This window comes from Monodelphis domestica, chromosome X (genome assembly GCF_027887165.1).
Source record: "Monodelphis domestica isolate mMonDom1 chromosome X, mMonDom1.pri, whole genome shotgun sequence".
Taxonomy (NCBI): Eukaryota; Metazoa; Chordata; class Mammalia; order Didelphimorphia; family Didelphidae; genus Monodelphis; species Monodelphis domestica.
The window spans coordinates 31,944,405-31,963,336 of record NC_077235.1 but is presented as its reverse complement, the minus strand read 5'-3'; the positions used below and the strand labels follow the sequence as shown (position 1 = coordinate 31,963,336).

At 44.7% G+C, this 18,932-nt stretch overlaps 1 protein-coding gene across 11 annotated transcripts in view; it reads right to left on the bottom strand.

Annotated features, from left to right (window-relative positions):
• LOC100015800 (actin-binding protein WASF3-like) overlaps positions 1 to 18,932 on the bottom strand; it is a 213,435-nt gene that overhangs the window by 58,679 nt on the left and 135,824 nt on the right. For all 11 annotated transcript variants that reach the window (XM_056808936.1, XM_056808935.1, XM_056808937.1 and 8 more), the window contains one exon: positions 4,132 to 4,291. The gene's annotated coding sequence lies outside the window, so the exon portion shown is untranslated. The remainder of the gene's footprint in view (positions 1 to 4,131; positions 4,292 to 18,932) is intronic.

Sequence of the window (18,932 nt, the reverse complement as noted above, 5' to 3'; positions counted from 1 at the left end):
GTAAGAAGCAGGGCTGTGATTACAAATCAAACAACTAGGAGGATACCCAGGGACCTACCTTTGGGTGAGAGGCTAGAGAAGTCAAAGGCTTGGTCAGAAAAAGCCAGCCTGGAGCAAGAAGGCAGGAAAGGGTAGGAATATTTGAGTTAGACCTTCATAGCTAGTTCTCTCCTCTGCCTTATCTGCCCCCTCCAACCCAGATGACCTGCCCATGGGTGAGCCAAAGGCTGTTTTGTGAAGAAAAAGAAGGCAGTGGTCTCACAGTTTGGGGCCTGGGTCATGATCTCCATTCTGTTGCCCATTTTTCCCAGTTTATAGGCAGAGGGTACAGGTGAGAGGAAGATGAAAGAAGAGAAATGCAAAGACTTCCATGGCCCAAAATATCAATGGAGAATATGGCTGGAAGCATTAGCTAAAAGGATGCATTTTATTCCAAAAGATGGAAAAGATCATTGTGAGAGGATAGGAACATTAATTCACTGCTGGTGGAGCTGTGAAGTGTTGAGTTCAACCATTTGAAAAAAACAATTTAAAATTACGCAACAAAAGATACTCAATTACTTATACCCTTTGACCCTGGTGGCCCACTACTGGGACAATTTTTGCACATGCACAGGTGTTCAGACCTGCTATATTGATGATGATGAAAATCTGGAAACAGAGTGGGTGTCCAATGACTGGTAAATGATGGAACAAATTACGATACATGAATGTAACAGAATATTATGAAATTAAAAACGTTAAAAAATCACCTTGATGAGACAAGACTGAGCACATCCTACGTTTGATGTTAGCATCATGTTGCTAGAGTTAAAGAACACATCTGCCTGTGCTAAGACGTCCTTCAGGGAATGGACTTTGTATGTTTGGAGGGGAGGAGTCATGTGAGTTCTTGTTGGAAAGTGTCTTTTAGGTCAAAACAGAATATGTCAAGAACTTCTTTTTAAAAATTGTAAAAATAAGACAAAGAATTTGTACTGTTGGAGAATTTTACTTCTCTGGGCCCTTTCTGGGGTCCCAAAGTATACAGAAGTGGGAATTCACCCTAAGTTCTCAGCTTCAAACTGGGCTTGTTGGCTCTGAGTCAATGAAGCGACAGGGCCATGAAATCCAAAATAATAGGCCTCTCCCCTGAAATGCCAGCCACTGGCTAGTCATATCTGCCTATTACTAGGGGTGCAAAAATCCCTTCTCCTTTCAGAGATTTCACTTTCTCTCTGGTAAAACGAAGGGACTCAGTGTTGTCTCAGATCCTATCAACCTCAAGCAGTAATAGGATAGAAGAGGAAGTGGGCATAGAGGAAGGGGATACCTCTGGGACAGAGGATCTAAGCAGGCCTGGTAGAATTCTGAGCCCACAAGGCTAAGAGATTGCCATAGCAACAGATGAAGGTGGGCATCAGGCCAGGGCTTTTACCACTCTCAGATCCCTCCTTCTGCCCTCCCCCCACCTCCAACACACACACAGGGTACAGAATGTCTGTACCAAGAGAAGAAGCCAACTCTTTTCTAAACCCTTCCATCTTTCCCACAGTGAGCTTAGTGAACAACGGCATCCATTCAACCACTTGCCTTCTCTCAGAGCATTAGACCTCCTCCCCACAAGGCCCCTGGTTATCCTTCCAGCTTTGCTTTGGGGCTGTGGGTGTTCTATGGTCACCTCTCTTCTACTCCTTTCTTGAGAGCATCACAGAAATACAGGGATCTGTCAACTTTTAGGTAGAACTAGATGTTGGCACTGGAAAGGCCCCCGAAGCATAACATCTAGAATGTTAGCGCTAAGACCAATTCAAACCCCTCATTTTATGAAGGAAGAAACCAAGTCACAGAAAGGAACGGTCTGAGGTCACAGAGAATCCAGACGAGAAGGCAGGGCTACCAGCATTTTCCTAAGGTCGTCCCACTATTACTACCCAGATGTCTTAGCTTGCCCTTCAGCTGGGATCAGCTTGGTTTCTTTTGGATCCCCTGAGCCCCAAGATACCCAATCCTCAATGAAAAATTGAAATGGGAGGAATTGGCATTGACGCAGTCCACCAGAGAATCTCAGGTTGGGAAAAGACCAGAGAAGCCATCTAGTCCAACCCATGACTGAACATCCATGAATCCCCTCTGGAGTGTAAAGAAGGAGCTCCATGAGGGGGACCCTGTTACCTCCCAAATAGGCAACAGAGCTACTGCAGAGCAGAATGGCCTACAGAAAAGGGCTTTGAAAGAATCCTTAAAGAGTCTGTTCCTGGAATTGTGTTGAGCATAATAATGGTCCTTAAACTAAACTCATTAAGCATATATTAAGTGCTGACTGTATACCAGGCCCTGAGATACAAAATACAAAATGGCAGAGTCCTTGTCCTCAGGACATTCTACTGGAGGAAAACAATATATATACAGATGAATGAACATAAAATAAAATCAGAGCCTTGGAGCCTGCTTAGCCACACAACCCCTTATTTTACAGATGAGGAATTTGAGGCCTAAAGAGATTAAATGACTTTTCTAAGGTCACAATGCAATAGGGGAGTGGGCCACTAACAACTAAGGGAAATTAGAAAAGGCCTCTTGTCCACAGTGGCCTTTGGGTGATGGGCTATATAATGGCTACGAGTCACATTCCTCATCAGCCGTATGAGGATATTAATATTGAAAATCTCTGTAACCTACAGGGCTGTTAGGAGGAAAATGTTTTGTGAGCCTCACAATGGCATAGAAATGAGAGCTCTTCCTTCATATCTGTCTCATAGATCTCCCAATAAAAAACAGGAAATTCTTCTTCTTTCAAGAGAGATCACATCTAGCCACAAATGATCCAGGGCTGGCACGGTTCAATTAAGTCATATCAAAAGCTCTCATGCAGAGAAGGTGCCTCCCAAGTGTTCCATGAGTTTGCTGAACTGAACATCCGGGTTTTTATTTGCCCCTCACCCTGCCATAACCCTCGAAGGGAAATAGAGAGACGTGTGTGGTTGTCATTTTACAGATGGGGAAACTGGCCTGGCCACTCACACTGTTAGGAAGTGACAGAGTCATGCTCAAACCCAGTCTTCTGCCGTACCATCCAGTATGTTTCCCACCAAACCGTGCAGCCTCGAAGCCCCTGCTGAGCTGGTCCCAGCCTTTCCCCCTCCCCTTCTTGAAATGGGTTAAAAGAGAAAAAAGAAGCTATTTTTACATTAATTTTAGAGTCACACTGAGAAACTTTCAGATCTCCCAGATCTTTCCATTCATCTGCAGAAACATGTTATCCAGATAAATGAAGTCTTATATTTAGGTGAAAAAAATCAACTTTTCCCAGATCATAGACGGATCAACTAGCAGGGAGTCAGAAGGCATCGAGTTTGAGCCTTTTAGTTTTGAGAGAGGGAAACTGAGGCCTGGAAAAGGAGTAAGCACCAGAGTGGGCTTGGGCCCCAACGCCTCCAGTACCAATCTCGGATTGTGCCCTGATTCTCCTCTATTTCATAAGGAGAGAATAGAGAAGCAAGGCTAGAAATCAGTCTGTCTGAAAAAGAGCTGGAGGTGTTAGTGGACTGCAAGCTCCATATGAGACCATGATTGAGATGGCAGCCAAGAGAAATTGAATGCATTCTTGGGGTGCATTAAGGGATTCCACAGGTAATGAGATAATGGTCCCATCCTCCTCTGCCCTGATCGGCACACATCTGAAATACTAGGCTCTATTCTGGGCTAATACTAATACTAATTAATAATAAATATAGCATTTACTATGTGCCAGGCATTATTCACAAATATTACTTCATTTGTTCCTCACAACAACCCTGATAGGTGCTGTTATTATCCCCATTTTACAGTTGAGGAACTGAAGCAAACTGGGTCACGTGACTTGCCCAGGGTCACACAGCTAGGAAATGAAGCCACCTTTGAACTCCTGTCTTCCTGACTCTAGGCACTTTGGTGCCACCTAGCTGCCAAAGCTGGAGGGCAGCCAAAGGGCCACAAGTAGAATAGGAAGGGGTCTTGCTTCCATGCCATGTGGGGATGGCAAAGCCAGCAAGGACCAGATTTAAGGGGGACCTGAAGGGCTCCCACATAGAAGAGGGATTCGACTTGTTCTGGTTGGTCTCAGAGGGCAGCACTGGGAACAGTGAGATATTGACAAGTGGCATCAGATACCTCAGGATGGAATGGCTTCCCACTCATTGGAGGCCTTCAGGCAGAGGCAGGATAACCACCCAGTGGCTACGTCCTACTGCAGTCTTGGCTGATAGACTTGGCTGGATGGTCCTCGAGGTCTACTCCAAATCCAATCCTGGGCTTCTTGGTCCTCACGAGCCTGAAATAAGGAGTGAGAGGATTATTGTTCTTTCTGTGTAGACAATGCTCCAAGAGATAAGGGACTTGCCCAAGGTCAGATGGCTAGTTAAGTGGCAGAGCTGGCTGGAACCACAGGCCTCTGACTTTGAAGTACGGTGGTTTGCTCCCCCAACTCAAATCCTAGAATCCTAACTTGGAAGGAATCTCAGAGGGTTTCTGGTCCAACCTGTGCCTAAATCTGCTCTACAATATATCCAACAAGTAGTCACTCAAGCTCTGCTTGGAGCCCTTTATTTTTTTAACCCTCACCGTCCATCTTGGAATCAATATTGTGTATTGGTTCCAAGGCAGTTGAGCAGTAGGGGCTGGGCAATGGAGGTTAAGTGACTTATCCAGAGTCACACAACTAGGAAGTATTTGAGACCAGATTTGAACCCCAAGACCTCCCATCTCTAGGCCTGGCTCTCTATCCACTGAGCCACCCCGCTGCCCAATAAAGAGCTCTTTATTGAGGGGGAAATAACTATGCCCAAAGTAACCCATTCCACTTTTGTATATGTTTTTAATAGTTATTTTGGGGGTAGCTAAGTGGAGCAGTGGATTGAGTGCTGGGCCTAATGTCAGGAAGATCTGAACTCAAACCTGGCTTCGGGTATTTCCTAGCTGTGTGACCCTGGGCAAATCACAGCACCCTGTTTGCCTCAGTTTCCTCACTGTAAAACAAGTTGGAGAAGGAAATGGCAAGCCACTCCAGTGTCTTGGCCAAGAAAAGCCCAAATGGTATCACAGAGAGTCAGATACAAGCAATCAACCAAACAATAATATAATAATTCTTATTAGTTTTGTTCCCCTCATGTGTGGAGTCTCCATCACTGTCATTCCTCGTTCCCGGTTCTGGGCCCTGGTGTGAGGCAGAACAAGTCTATTTCCTCTACCACTTGACAACCCTTCATGAAAGGCACCTGAAGATGATTAGCTCTTTTTAACCTTCTCCTTCCGCCAAGAGTTCTCAGTTATTAGCAACACAAAAAAGGAACATTCTGAAAACACGTAGTAAGAGCCTACTAAATAAAAGATGTCTACTGAATCGAGATGAACCACTTTTTAAACAATCCGTGGTGATGAAAGCTTTCCTCTCTGTCCTTCTCTCGTGTTTCAAAGGAGGAAGGAGGATTCCCTACCCTCCTTCACAGTCTGCAGTATCAGAGTATGCTGTACATACCCTTTGGGCCTAAGAAATTCAAGCACTGAAAACACACTCAAACCCTGTCCTATGACTTTTCCTCTCTAAATCAGAAGTGAGGAGACAGTGAGGCCCACGATGCCATCACCACCAAAACGGTTATGGAGCACCTTTCCATGAGAGTCCCAACATAGGTGCTGGAGCATGTAGACAAGGAACAGAGTAGAGAAATCCTCCCTTTTCTTGATTCGGCTTAATTTAATCCCTACTAGCTCTGAGAAGTTCTGGCCCTTCGACCAATCAATAAACATTTATTAAACCTTTGCCAAGTGTTGGTGACTCTAACCAGGAGCTCCGACACAGATCCGCACGCCAAGAGTGCCCATCTTCAGCAAAGTTCAGAGGAAATGATAGTACCCACACGAACACACACAAAGGTACGAAATTGAGACAGAAAAATTGGAGGGAGCACCGGCAGCTGGGGGAGGATCAGTAAAGATTCCCTGTAGGAGGTGGCACTGGGGCTGAGCTTTGAAAGGAGCTAGGGATTGAAAGAGATGAAGAGATGGGAGCTGGAATGTCATGTGGGAGGGACAGCAAGGAGGCAGTTGGACTGGTATATAGTGTGTGTGAAGGGGAGTAATGTGTCATAAGCTCCCCCCACCCCGGAAAGGTAGGCTGCAGCCAGATCCCAAGGGCTTTAAATACCAAATGGAGGAGTTTGCATTTTATCCTAGAGATAGGAGAGCAACTGCAGCTTTTGGAAGAGCAGGGAGTGATGTGATCCCTCAGGCAGCTGTGTGAAGAATGGGCTGCAGGGAGCAATAGCTTGAAGAAGAGGCTCCTCCAATAGTCCAGGTGAAAAGCAACAAGGGCCTGAACTTTGATCATGACTGTATGTGTGGGGAAAGAGGAGGGAATGGAGGAAGATGGGATATAGAATGAGAATCTACAAAAACTGGCAATCAATTGGATGTGATGGGTGAGACGGGGGAAGAGTCAGAGGTGATCCCAAGGCGGTGAAGCTGGGTGAATGGAAAGTGATAGGGCTCTTGAAAATCAGGATGTTAGGAAAGCAAGTGGGTTTCGGGAGAAATATAACGGGACAGGGATAGGTAGAGGTCTTCACAATATCCAGTACAAGAGTTCCAATAGGCAGCTGCCAAGATGGCGGCTTAGTAGCAGTGAAAGCTGAAACTGCACTAAAAATCCTTCCAAACCAATAGGCAGCTGGTGAAGGCCTGGAGCTCAGGAGAAAGCCTAGGACTGGATATATAGATCTGGGGGTCATATGCATGAAGATGAAAATTAAACCCATAGAAGTGGATGAAATCAAGAGATACACAGTATTGATTCCAAGACAGAAGGTAAGGGCTAAAGAAAAGAGAGAAGGTACGGAAAGAGAAAGGAGGAGGCAAAGGTCTGGACCAGCACTTTGAGGTAGAATTACAGTTAGATAGCAGGTCATGGGTGATGGATCCAACAAAGGAGACTGAGAAGGAATGGCCAGATAGGTACAAGGAGAACCGAAAGAGGGCAGTATCACAGAGACCCAGAGAGAAGAGATGAAAAAGGAGAGGATGTTCCACAGAGTTAAATGATGCAAAGAAAAAAGAATGAGGACTAGGAAGAAGCAATTGGATCTGGCAATTAAGAGCTTGGTAACTTTATGACAGTGATTTTAATTAACTGGTTGATACTACTTGGTCTGTATCCCAAAGAGACCAATTAAAAGGGGAAAGGACTTATTTATACCAAAATATTTCTAGCAGCTTTTCTGTGGAGGCAAATAAATGGAAAGTGAGAGGGTAATGGCTGAACAAACTGGTACATGATGGTGATGGAATACTACTGTGCTATAAGGAATAAGCAGGAGGATTTCAGAAAGAGCTCGAAAGACCTCCATGAACTGATGCAGAGTCAAATAAGCAGAACCAGAAGAACATTGTAATGATATTGCACAATGATCAATTGTGAAAGGTTTAACTAGTCTCAGCAATGCAATGATCCAAGACAGCTCCAAAGGACTAATGATGATAAAATACTACCCACCTCCAGAGACAGAACTGATGGAGTCTGGATGTAGATTAAAGCAGACCACTTTCCACTTTATTTTCTTCTCCATTTTTTTGGTGTGTCATCTCCTACGATAGAGCTAATATAGAAATGTTTTTCATGATTGTACATGTATAACCTATGTCAATTGTTCACTGTCTCAGGGAGGGGCAAGAGGAGGGAGGGAGAATTTGGACAGAAAACAAATGTAAAAAATCATTTTAAATGTAATTGGAAAAAATTACAGAATAAAAAAATAAAAGAAAAAGAAATTTGGCTCTAAAGGGAGGACAGACATAGGACAATAGCTAGGGGGAAGGCAGGGGCAAGTAGGCACTGATTGGGGAGACCTAGGCAGCAGGTCTTTTTGACAACCTGGACAGTTGTGGGCAACAGGAATGCCACCAGTGAGATTAAAGATCAGGGAGAAAGAGGATGATGGAAAAGGCGAACTCCCAGAGCAGACAGAATCAAGGGTACAAGGAGAGGCATTGGTCTTGGTAAGAAAAGAGGCCATTCCATCAGGGTCTTAAGAGAATGGAGAATGATGACAAAGGGTTTTGAGATGGAGAAGAAATCAGAAGAGTGAACTCTAAACAAATATCCTCAGTCAAATTTTCTCCATCAAATATGAGTCCAGAGCCTCTACTGCAAGGGAGGAGGGCAGGAAGGAAAAAGGATGGTGAAAGAGACTCAAGAAGAGGTTTGGAACAGACCATGTGGGAAATGTCAGGAAAACAACTGTGGAACAGCCAAATACCCTATTCAAGCTCAAAATCCAGAAAGTGAGGACCCAGTCACTTGTACTCTATAGATGCATCTCCAAGAGTCCAATTCAATTACTCATTTTACAGATAAACTGAGGCCCAGAGATGAAAAGTGGTGGAACTGTTGTACTAGGCATATTTAATCCATTTCCCAGTCCTGCTGAGTCTTCCTAGCTCTACAATATCCTTAGTAAGCTGTCTCCTCTCAACTGCCATTATTGCCGTACTACTCTAGGCCCTTCTTGCAATCTACCTGAAGAACTCCCAGATTTTCTCCCCTCTACTGTCTTCATCGTCTATCTTTCATACTCTTGTACTTTCCCTACAACACATCTCTTTGGTGCTGTTGCCCACTTTTTGTAGATGAGGAAACTGAGGCCCCAATATCAGGATATTTGCTCAAGACCATGCATTTGGCAATTCTGGCACTAGAACTGAGGCCTTCTGACATCCAGTGCTCTGTGGCCCCTCCCAGCTCTGGTACTTTACAGTCTAAGGTTTTTTCTTCTATCTTCCATTACATCATGTTGCTTCTAAAGCTAGTCAAGGGAAGGGTCTTAAGGATTTCTCCATCCCTCCCCACCTGCTATTGCCTAGCAAAAGGTCTTGCCCTTGATTGGCATTCAGGAAAGATTTGGGTAAACAAAAGCAAGAGGAAAAGGATCCTGATGGTGCCCAGGGAAATGGAGTTGAAATAGTATAGAAGCAACACCTTTTCGCATGGTCATTGGCATTGGGACTAGAACACGTAACAGCGGTGAGATTCAAATGAGGCTTCTAAGCACAGTGTATATAAGGAGATTTGAAAGCCGGCACTGGCTCCCTATCTGCAGTATCTGTCTGATAAGCTGAAGGTTATATGCAGGAAACTAGGATGCAGGGTCCCCAGGGTAAAGAAAATGTTAAAAGGTTTTCATATCGCTGAGAAACACCTGGGAAATTTCTTTTCTTTTGGCTGAGGGGGGAAGGGGGAAGCGGGTGGCAATCTATCAAGCTCAGTCTTTGACAGTCACATTCTGATGCTTCATGGTGGCATGGAGATGACCCAGAGTTCCTGAAAGGTCCTGTCAGTGGAGCATAAGCTCTGGCAGGTTCTCTCGGGTCAAAAAGGCCTCCAACACCATCCCAGAAAGAGCCCAAGTCTGTTTTACAAGGACCACGCCAGCTAAGCAGAGTGAGGCTCAACGCCACTAGACTGGACACTTGGTGATGAATTTTGGGGCCAGAGAAATCCACGAAACAAAAATTGAGACTAGTCTTCACTTCTGGGGCCCCTTCCATCTCTTCAGTGATGGCGGCAGGGTGGTGAACAAGAGGCCGAGAAGGTACTAAGCGTCAGTTGTTAGGCAACCTAGAAACATTAAGTCAAGCTGTTGGCACTCTAAATATGAGACACTTGACTAATGGGTTAACATACTGAATGTACTGAATTGTATCGGGTTTGCCATTCTCACTATAAACAAGATGAGAAGAAAGAAGTTGCAGTTAAATGGAAAGACGGCTTTCCTTGGGAGGTAAATAAAGGAGTTGGGTATATCGTGTGCCTACAGGCAATGAGAAACATCATTTCATGGGTGATTGGCCATCTCATATTGCAGTACTCATGATAAGTATTTGCAAAAAGACCCTCATGAAAATAAGCGAGGCTTACAGAACATCTGTTATGGGGCATGAAGGAGGACAGCCATTCTACAGAGAAGTCACCGAGACTCTCCAATTAAATCAACCTCTACTCTCATACTTATTGAGTTCAATGCAAAGATGGACACAGATGATGGTGGCAAGAAATCCATTCAAAAATGTGGATCGGGAATAAGGAACGAAAGAGGCCAATGACCCTATGGACCAGATAATAGTCTAGACCATACACAAAGCCTGAGGCTACAGATCATGAATACTGTTTTTAAGCAAAGGTGGCAAGCACAAAGAGCACCAAAAATTCAGTGCTATTTTAACAGACTGTTAACAGCTCATTACTGGGTGTCGAAGTCATTAAAAAACAAAATTCATACAAAACTAAAAGGAAAAGTGTATAATGAAAATGGTTCAATGATGACCTATTAAAACAAAGTACTGGGAGCATCAGGGTGGCTCAGTGGATGGACAGCCAGGCCTAGAGATGGGGAGGTCCTAGGTTCAAGTCTGGTCTCAGACACTTCCCAGCTGTGTGACCCTGGGCAAGTCACTTCACCCCCATTGCCTAGCTCTTACCACTCTTCTGCCTCAGAACCAATATATAGTATTGATTCTAAGACAGGTAAGGGTCTAAAAAAACAAAAGTGGGTGGGAGAAGTACCCAAGTTAACAAACACTTGTATAACCTTATATAGGTATGTGTTGTTTTCCCTTCATGTAGAATGGAAATTTTCCAAGGCAAGAGACTCATTTTTTTTTTTGCCTTTGGATCTCTAGTGCCTGGCACACAGCATAGATATTTGATAAATGCTTATCGATCAATTAGCAATGAAGTCAAGTGTTGGCTAACTTGGTCTGTTCTCATTAAGCACCTGGAAAGATTGGGTTGGAGCCAAGCTATATTTGACACCAGAGGCAATTGGGAGCCACGAAGTCTATTGAGCTAGAGAGTAGCATGAGAGAGTAAAAGATCTCTGGGGCAGCTGGGTGGAACAATGGTGGTTCCCTTGATAGAAACAGAATTCCAAAGGACGAGTAGGTTTGGGGGAAAGGATAAAGAGCTCGGTTTTAGATAGTTGAGATGACTATGGGAAATCTAGTTCAAAACATCAAAATAGGCAGTTGATGATGTAAGACTAGAATTCAGGAGAGAATCCAAGGCTAGATAAGTCTGCAAGTCATCTTTATAGAAATCACTGCACCTATATGAGCCGATGAGGTCCAAAGAAAGGGTGTAGATTAAAAGAAAGGCTCCAGGGCAGGAGTTGGCATTGGGGGTAGGTACCCCCAAAGTTAGTGTGGGGGACATGGATTGATGATCAACCAAAGGAGCACCTGCACAGAAAGAATCCGAACCAGCACAGTATACCTCAAAACCCAAGGGAGATAAATACTGTCCAAACCCAGACAGGTCAAGAAGAATAAAGACTGAGGAATGGAACAGTCCCCTTGTGAGAGCCACCGCCATTGAGTAGTGGGGTCAGAAGTTAGGACTATAAGGGATGGAGGAATATAAGTGAACAGAGAGGAACTAGAGAAACAGTAAACCACAGACTTAACAGCCAGATGAGACCTTAAAGGCCCTTATTTTACAAATGAGGAAAATGAAGTCCGGGAAAGGTTAAGTGACTTTCCCAAGGTCATACAGTTAATAGCCTATGAGACGTGGGGGCAGCTGGGTAGCTCAGTGCATTGAGAGCCAGGCCTAGAGATGGGAGGTCCTAGGTTCAAATCTGGCCTCAGACACTTCCCAGCTGTGTGACCCTGGGCAAGTCACTTGACCCCCATTGCCTAGCCCTTACCACTCTTCTGCCTTGGAGCCAACACACAGTATTGACTCCAAGACAGAAGGTCAGGGTTTAAAAATTTAAAAAAAAAAACCTATGAGACGTGATATGAACCCAAGTTCTCCATGCCGAGAATCAGGGCTCTAAGTGGCATGATGTTATGTATTCACCATGTCCAGTACCTCTCAGTTCTCTGTGGGAAAAAAGCATTTGTGTTTTAGAGTGCGACTCTATATATAGTCTCAGAAGCCTCTGACAGCTTCTATTTCTTATTCATCGAGCCACGTTTTTCGATGGTCTTTTTGTCTTCCTCTCCTTTTTAATTTTGGAGGGTCTCATTTAGTTATGTGGAACATCTACAACAACTCATTCTTTGAAAGAGACGTTAGCATAGAAGCCAGAATTCTTTTCATGGTCATCTCACAAAATGGTCATCATGAGCACGGTCATACAAGATAATCGTGTCTCCAGGAAACGTTTCTTTTGTTGCCTGTGGGCCCGTGATGAAGCCAATCAACTGTTTGTCCCTCCCAGAAGAATCTGGGGGTCCATTTAGCTGCAACTTCCTTTTGTCTTCTAGTTTCATTCAGAGAGAGAACATGGAGATCACAAGGATTCCTTTCCCTCAGTGGTATGTCCATTTGTTGGCCATTGAAAAAGAATCTCTTTAGAGTACCAACAGTTAATATTTATACAGTCAAAAAGGCGTGATTGCCTCTTATCCTTGGCTCCCTTCACTGCTACCCTGACACTGTCACTGCAGAAGTGGAAAGAGGCCACCACCCAGGACCGGGTGCCATTTTGTATTCACCTTTGTTTCACAGCCAAACACAGCACTAAAGGACAGACTGTCCAGAACCCAAGAGATAATTTCCCAGGGGAAGGGAGTGGTTGTGTAAGTGAAGAGGAAAAATCTGATCAGGGAAGGAGGGACCACTGGAAAGTCTTCTTCGTACCCTCACCTCTTCCTATATGCCAACTCAACCCCACAACCATTGTAATGTTTCTTTAAAGCTGATGAATAGCACTTATTTCTTATGCTACAGGAGAGGGCTTTAAAAAGCCAGCCCAAGAACTATCAAATCTACAAAGACCCTTGAAGTTTTCCAGAACTGTCCCAGGGCAATTTTCACGGTTCCTTTTCTCACCTGGTCATCTTCCTTTATGGTAAATGTCATGCTCTGGAGCTTTACTCTTCTGGCCATACCTCTTGGAAAGCTGGAAGCATCTTTTTTCAACTTTTCATTTTTAATAGTCCCCTGACTTAGTTGCTGTTGCTATATGGTGCATTGGAGTACCCAGTGTTTAAGTTCATTCTGCTTTAAAATATTGCTTGGATTTTTTTTTAAATTGACTTGATACATTAGAAAGTATGCTACACATAGAGTGAGAGGATCTAGGTCCACATCCCAGCTTTGCCACGTACTAATGGGACTATGGGCAAGTCACTTCACCTCCCTGGGCCTCAGTTTCCCCATTTGTAAAATGTTAAAGGATTGGATTAGATGCCCTTCAAGTTCTCCTCTAGCTCTAAATCTATGACTTTAAGAACTCATCACTGAATACCCAACCTAATGATGAGCCACTCTATACTTACCTAAGTTCATCTATTCTCTTGTACTTCGGTCCAAAGGATGTGCTGAGTTTCGTTTCCTTCCATCTCCTATGACTCACAGAATTTAAGCCCAAATCTCTTCCCAGCTGCCCTTCTGTTTATCATTTAGCATCTGGAATAGCTGTCTAGTTAGCAACATCAGCCTCTCTAAAAACCATCTACCTTGTTCTGCAAGTCTTCTGTAGTTTGCCTTCCTTTAAAAAAACTTGTCAGGAAGCCATTTTTAGAGCGACCTGTTCTCGATTTGTCACTCCTTCTCCCCGCTTAGTGAAGCGTTAAAACCACCAGACCCATCAACCACGTCCCACTGAGTATTCGGCATTCTATACCCATAGGTCCTCACTTTTGCAACTGAAGGAGAGAGATGAATTTCCTCCTCTCTCTTCATGGACAAAAGATATTATAGTTAAACAGCTGTATTGAGTTTCAGTTTGTTCTTCTTCCCACTGACAATGCCACAGCTGTTGCTTGGGGTATTCTGCCTTTGATTTAATGTGAGGTCATTCAGGATGGCAGCATGCCAGGCCATGATACCAAGGCCTGTCACAGTAGCCATCTTCATTCTGGGGGCTTTGTGGAAGGACCAAGTGGCCTGGACTCACCAAAAATAAGGCACCTGAATTGTGACCGAACTTGAAAGATGAGAGGAGCTTAAATGCTGGCCTCACCATGCACTGGATGACCTTAGATAAGTCATATCCCTTTTCTAGCCTCAGTTTCCTCCTCTGTAAAGTGAAGGGATTAATCTAGGTGATTTGGAAGATCCCTTCTATGTGAAGAAACAAAACTGTTTCTGACTCTAAATTGGATTTCATCCTATTCCAGCCTTGAGCTGATTTCAAAAAGCCAGCTCATCTTTCCAAAATACATTCTGCAAGACAGGAGGTGGGGAGGAAAACAGAAGGAGCTGAAAAGCAATTGCAGAATGCCAGAGCTAGAAGGGACCTAAGCAATCACCAAGTCCAGCCCCCTCACTTTACAGAGGAGGAAACAAAGCAAAAAACTCTTGATGGCTGGAGCTGTCCTAAAGTGGAAGACTCCTGTCTTGGGAGGTAGGAAATTCTTCCCCATGGGACATCTTCAAGCAGAGGCTGCCAGGGGTGGGGTAGAGGGGATTTTTACTCACTTAAGGTCTGGGCAAGATGCCCTTTGAGGTTTGAACCCTGCCTCTGACAGGCACTTGGGCATGGCCTGGGGCAATCTACTGCCTCTCTCCATCTCCTTTTCTTCATGTATAAAACAAAGGGTGACTAGATGATCTCTGATTTCCCTTCCAGCTCTACATTCACAATCCTGCCACTCTATGAGTTTAGGAGGCCCAGAAAGAGTAAGGGATTTGCCCAAGGCTACACAGCTAGTTGATGGCACAATCTGGGCTGTCAAAGGTTCTTATGCCACATCCAGCCCCCTCAAGGAACATTCTGGGTAAGTTGGGCTCTGGAAGTCTGGGGAACAGAGAAACCCAGTTTCTTGCTTGGAGTTGTTTAAAGGTTTTTAGATGCTGGCATTCCAGAGCCATGCCAAGCTGGCACACGCTTCAGCTGTTCTAGACCCACTATAATTCAGGGTCCATTAAGAGCTCACTATTTCACTTTCATACTGTGTTCTCTACCTTTTGTTATGAAAGCGGAGAACTTCAAAGATCTTCCTTATCAAGAGGACCACTGGACTAGTTGGGGTGGTTCTTCTGCCACACAAATGGGATGGATGTTTCAGATAATTCTTGTGGCTGATTTGACCTGGAAGATTTTCATGAATACTGTTGTTTAAGAATATTGTTGATTTTGAACTGATTTCTCTGATAGGCTACAAAGAAGATGGGGACAAAACCACAGAAGCTGACCCCCTCATTTTACAGACGAGGGAACGGAGGCCCAGGGAAGTTAAATTATTTGCTCAAGGTCACCCATTGCCTCCAGTATGAACACATATCCAAAAAAAGGAATACCGTGAGCAGTGGCAGCAGAAGCCCCGCATGTTAAGCTGTGGATATCACAAGTGTAAGCTTGTGGGTAGCCATCTCACCCATGTCGACAGTAGTGGCTGAGTGCTTGGTCATAAAAAGCATATTGAGCTGGTAGGTGTGGGGTTATGAAGCCAAAAAATAAAAGGTTTTGTCATCAAGAAGCTTACATTCTACTACAGATAAGTAACCACAGAGTACAAAGTAATTTGAAGAGGGAAAGAGCAAGTAGTACTACCTCAGAGGGAGGTAGGGGAAGGAAAAGTTTCTGGGGGTGGTGGTATTTAAGCTCATTCTTGAAGGGAGCCTGGGTTTCTAAGAGACAAAAGTGAGAAGGAAGCTCATTCCAGGTCTGGTGGAACAACCTATGCCAGTGATGGTGAACCTATGACACAGGTGCCAAAGATGACACACAGAGCACTCGTGGGCACATGTGTGCCCTCCCCATCACCCCTCTCCCTAGTTTGTTACTAGAAAGGCAGAGGGACTCAGGCAGAGCTGTTCCCCTCTCCCTCTCTACCATGGCTGATGACATTTTTCACATCTTCTTCCCCTTTGCCCAGCAGCCCAATAGGAGCACACAGAGGGTAAGGGGGGTGGCTCATAGGCAGCAGAGCTGGAGGGGAGCAGAGCACTTGAATCACTCTCCATCCCCTCTCCACATGCGCCTCTCATCACCTACCCCTCTGCCCAGCAGCCCAATGGGAGTGCTTCCTCTTTTCCCCGTCTGGGGTAAGGAGGGAGTGGGACACAGCACTCAGTCTCTGGTGTAGGGGAAGGCACAGCACTTTGTCTAGGAGGTGGGGCCAGGCACTCTGTCTCTAAAAGGTTGGCCATCAATGGCCTATGCAAAGGCCTGGAGGTGGGAGAAGGCCTGGCATGTATAACAGACAGTAAATACACCAGTGCTGCAAACTTGTCAAATCTTTTTGGAGAGGAACCTGGCAAGCTATGTAAAAGTGACAAAAATCATCCTAGCCTTTAAGGCAATCATCTCGTCACAAGGAACCTAAACATTAAACAGAAAAAGAGTTGCTAAATAAGTGGGGGTACACTAACATAGTAGAATACTAGTATGCGATTAAGACCAAAAGGTGTAAGGAATTCAAAACAATCACAAAAGACTGTGACAACATACAAAATGGAAAAGGGAGAATGTGAAAAATGGTTTGTCCAAGAAGAAAAACAAGAGTGCACAAAGGAGACAGATGAAGGCCTGGGAGATGACTGAAAAACTGACAAAATATGAATCTAAAGAATACATTTGGTTGTACTGATATTCAATGTTTAACTTTTTAAAAAGTTATTAGCAACACAAGGCAGGTGATAGAGAATGACCAATAAGGGGCGGCGGAGAAGATGCTGTAGGCCAGTAGCATCGAACTCAAATGGAAATGAGCCTCTAAACAGTACATACGGATCCCTACAGGCCACATGTTAATTCAGAAAACCATAGATTAACATTTTCTCTGTCTTACTATATATTTTGCCGAATATCTCCCATTGATGATATAATCTGGTTCCAGCTGCACTAGGGAGTGTTATGGGCAAGAGATGCTGACAAGAACTAATCAAGAAGGAGCAATCACTGTGTGCCAGAGTAGAAGTGTTCAAATCTGAGCTAGGCCTTGAAAGGGTAGAGGAAAGCACGTGAGGCCTGGGGATCACCACAAGCAAACGGCTGGTAACATAGAATATCTGACATGGTTACAAAGAAGAGACTGGTTAGAGCCTCCCATTCACAAAGGAAAACAGAACGATCGATAAGAAAGGCTGGGTCCATATGGAAGAGTCTTGAATGTCAGAAGGAGGAATCTAAATATTCTTACTGGCAGTGGGGAGCCACGGGGCGTGACCTCCATTCCATTGGGCATCACGATTTGACCATTTCTTCCCCTGTTCCTAAAGACAGGATCCATTGAAACCAACAGCCATCTCTCCTTTCTTGGTCTGCCCATGGAGTCCTGGCTACCCTTTGAGATCTGAAGAGCATTCTTCCCCTCCTTCCAAAATAGTGTAACAGACTACTTGTTGGCACCCCAGCTGCTATCTGTAGCAGCAACACTGTGACCTTTCCCGAGCTTTGGGGAAAGCCCTTTAACTGTGTTTGGGAAGGGATGGGAATAGCACAAGGCTGAGAATATTGTACAATTACAGGCACAATTATATTTTCCTGTTTGGCCCTCAGTTTGGGCCCCTTTTCAATGACTAGTGTTTAAGGTAGATGTCTTTCAGTTTTGACATTCTACATTTTCGGATCCCTCCATCTCTACTAAGGTGTCCTTTAGGGTCCCTTCTACCTCTCTCCAACTCTCCTAGAACAGGAAACGTGAGCTGAGGACAGATAGCTTTGTGGTCATTTTGGAGAGAGGGAGCTGATCCCCTCCCCCCATCTCCTCCCAGGACAACCAAGGACAGAAAGAGGACACGATGAGCTGCTCTTTAGAGAGCCCTGGCCAAAAACTAAACAGGGAAGGAAATCAAAATGAATAATCAGATTGGGGCGTCTTCCTGGACTTCAGACATCCAGGCTCTCTCCAGTCCTCTGACAGTAAACTAATTTAGTTATTGTATCGGGGGGAATAGATGCCTCTATCCTAACCAACAAGCCTTCATTAAATGTCTATGTGCCAAGCACTGTGTTAAGTGCTGAGGACACAAATCCATGTACAAAGGCTTGAGGATGTGTGTGCTGAGCGTAGGCACAGGCCTCCAGTAATCCGCCATTCTGGACTCATCATCGACTTCTTAGTTTAGAAACCATGAACACTAAAGGCTTTTTGTTTCGACATCTGCCAACTCCCCCTCTCCCTTTTCCAGAGCTAAGATGTCACACTTTTCCACACATTTGCTAACTGCTAAGTTCTTACATGAGCCTGTCATACATCCCCAGCTAGGCCAGAGCTGGAAAGCAATAGGGTAGTTCCAAGGATGGGCACTGTGCTTTGGAGAAATCTGGGGAATAAAACTGATCTCCTCCCGTGAATGCCCAGCTTGCTCAAGCCTTTAGCTCTGTTATTCAAATACATTGCATCTTGGGGGAGCAGGGTCGATACATGCAAGCTCTCGGTTAAGAAAAGGAATGAGCCTTATTCTCTGACAGTAATGTTCACAGAAACTAAAGGAAGCCACATTTGAGAATTAATAGAGAACGCTAGTATTTAGAAAGGGCATAAAGGATGGAATACTAGCATTGGAAGAAGGGGCCTTCAAGATCATCATGTTCATGTTTCTGAGGATAAGGAGGTAACACGATGTATCCAGGGTCACATGGTCAGCGAAGCATCAGAAGAGGTTTTCTGACTGCTAAGCCAACACCAGTGTCCTTCCCCATCCCTTTTCCTAGTATTCCACTGGACTGCCCCATGTCTCCATATTTCTTTAGGAATCCCTACTGGTCACTTCAGCACCAGCATTGCGGAAAAAAGCTTCCATTATGGAATTCCCAGGTTTTTCCTATCAGGCGGCAGGGAGGTGCTGATCAGATGGAAGTATGCCTTCCCAGGCTTGGAGTCAGGGTTAAAGACTTCATGTTTCCCAATGACTACTCTAGGTACAGGAGCTCTTGGGCTACCATGCTCCCCTACTGGGGAGCCATCATCAATGCACGCTGAGCTGGAAAGGACCCCTTAAGCCATCTGGTCTAGTCTGAACC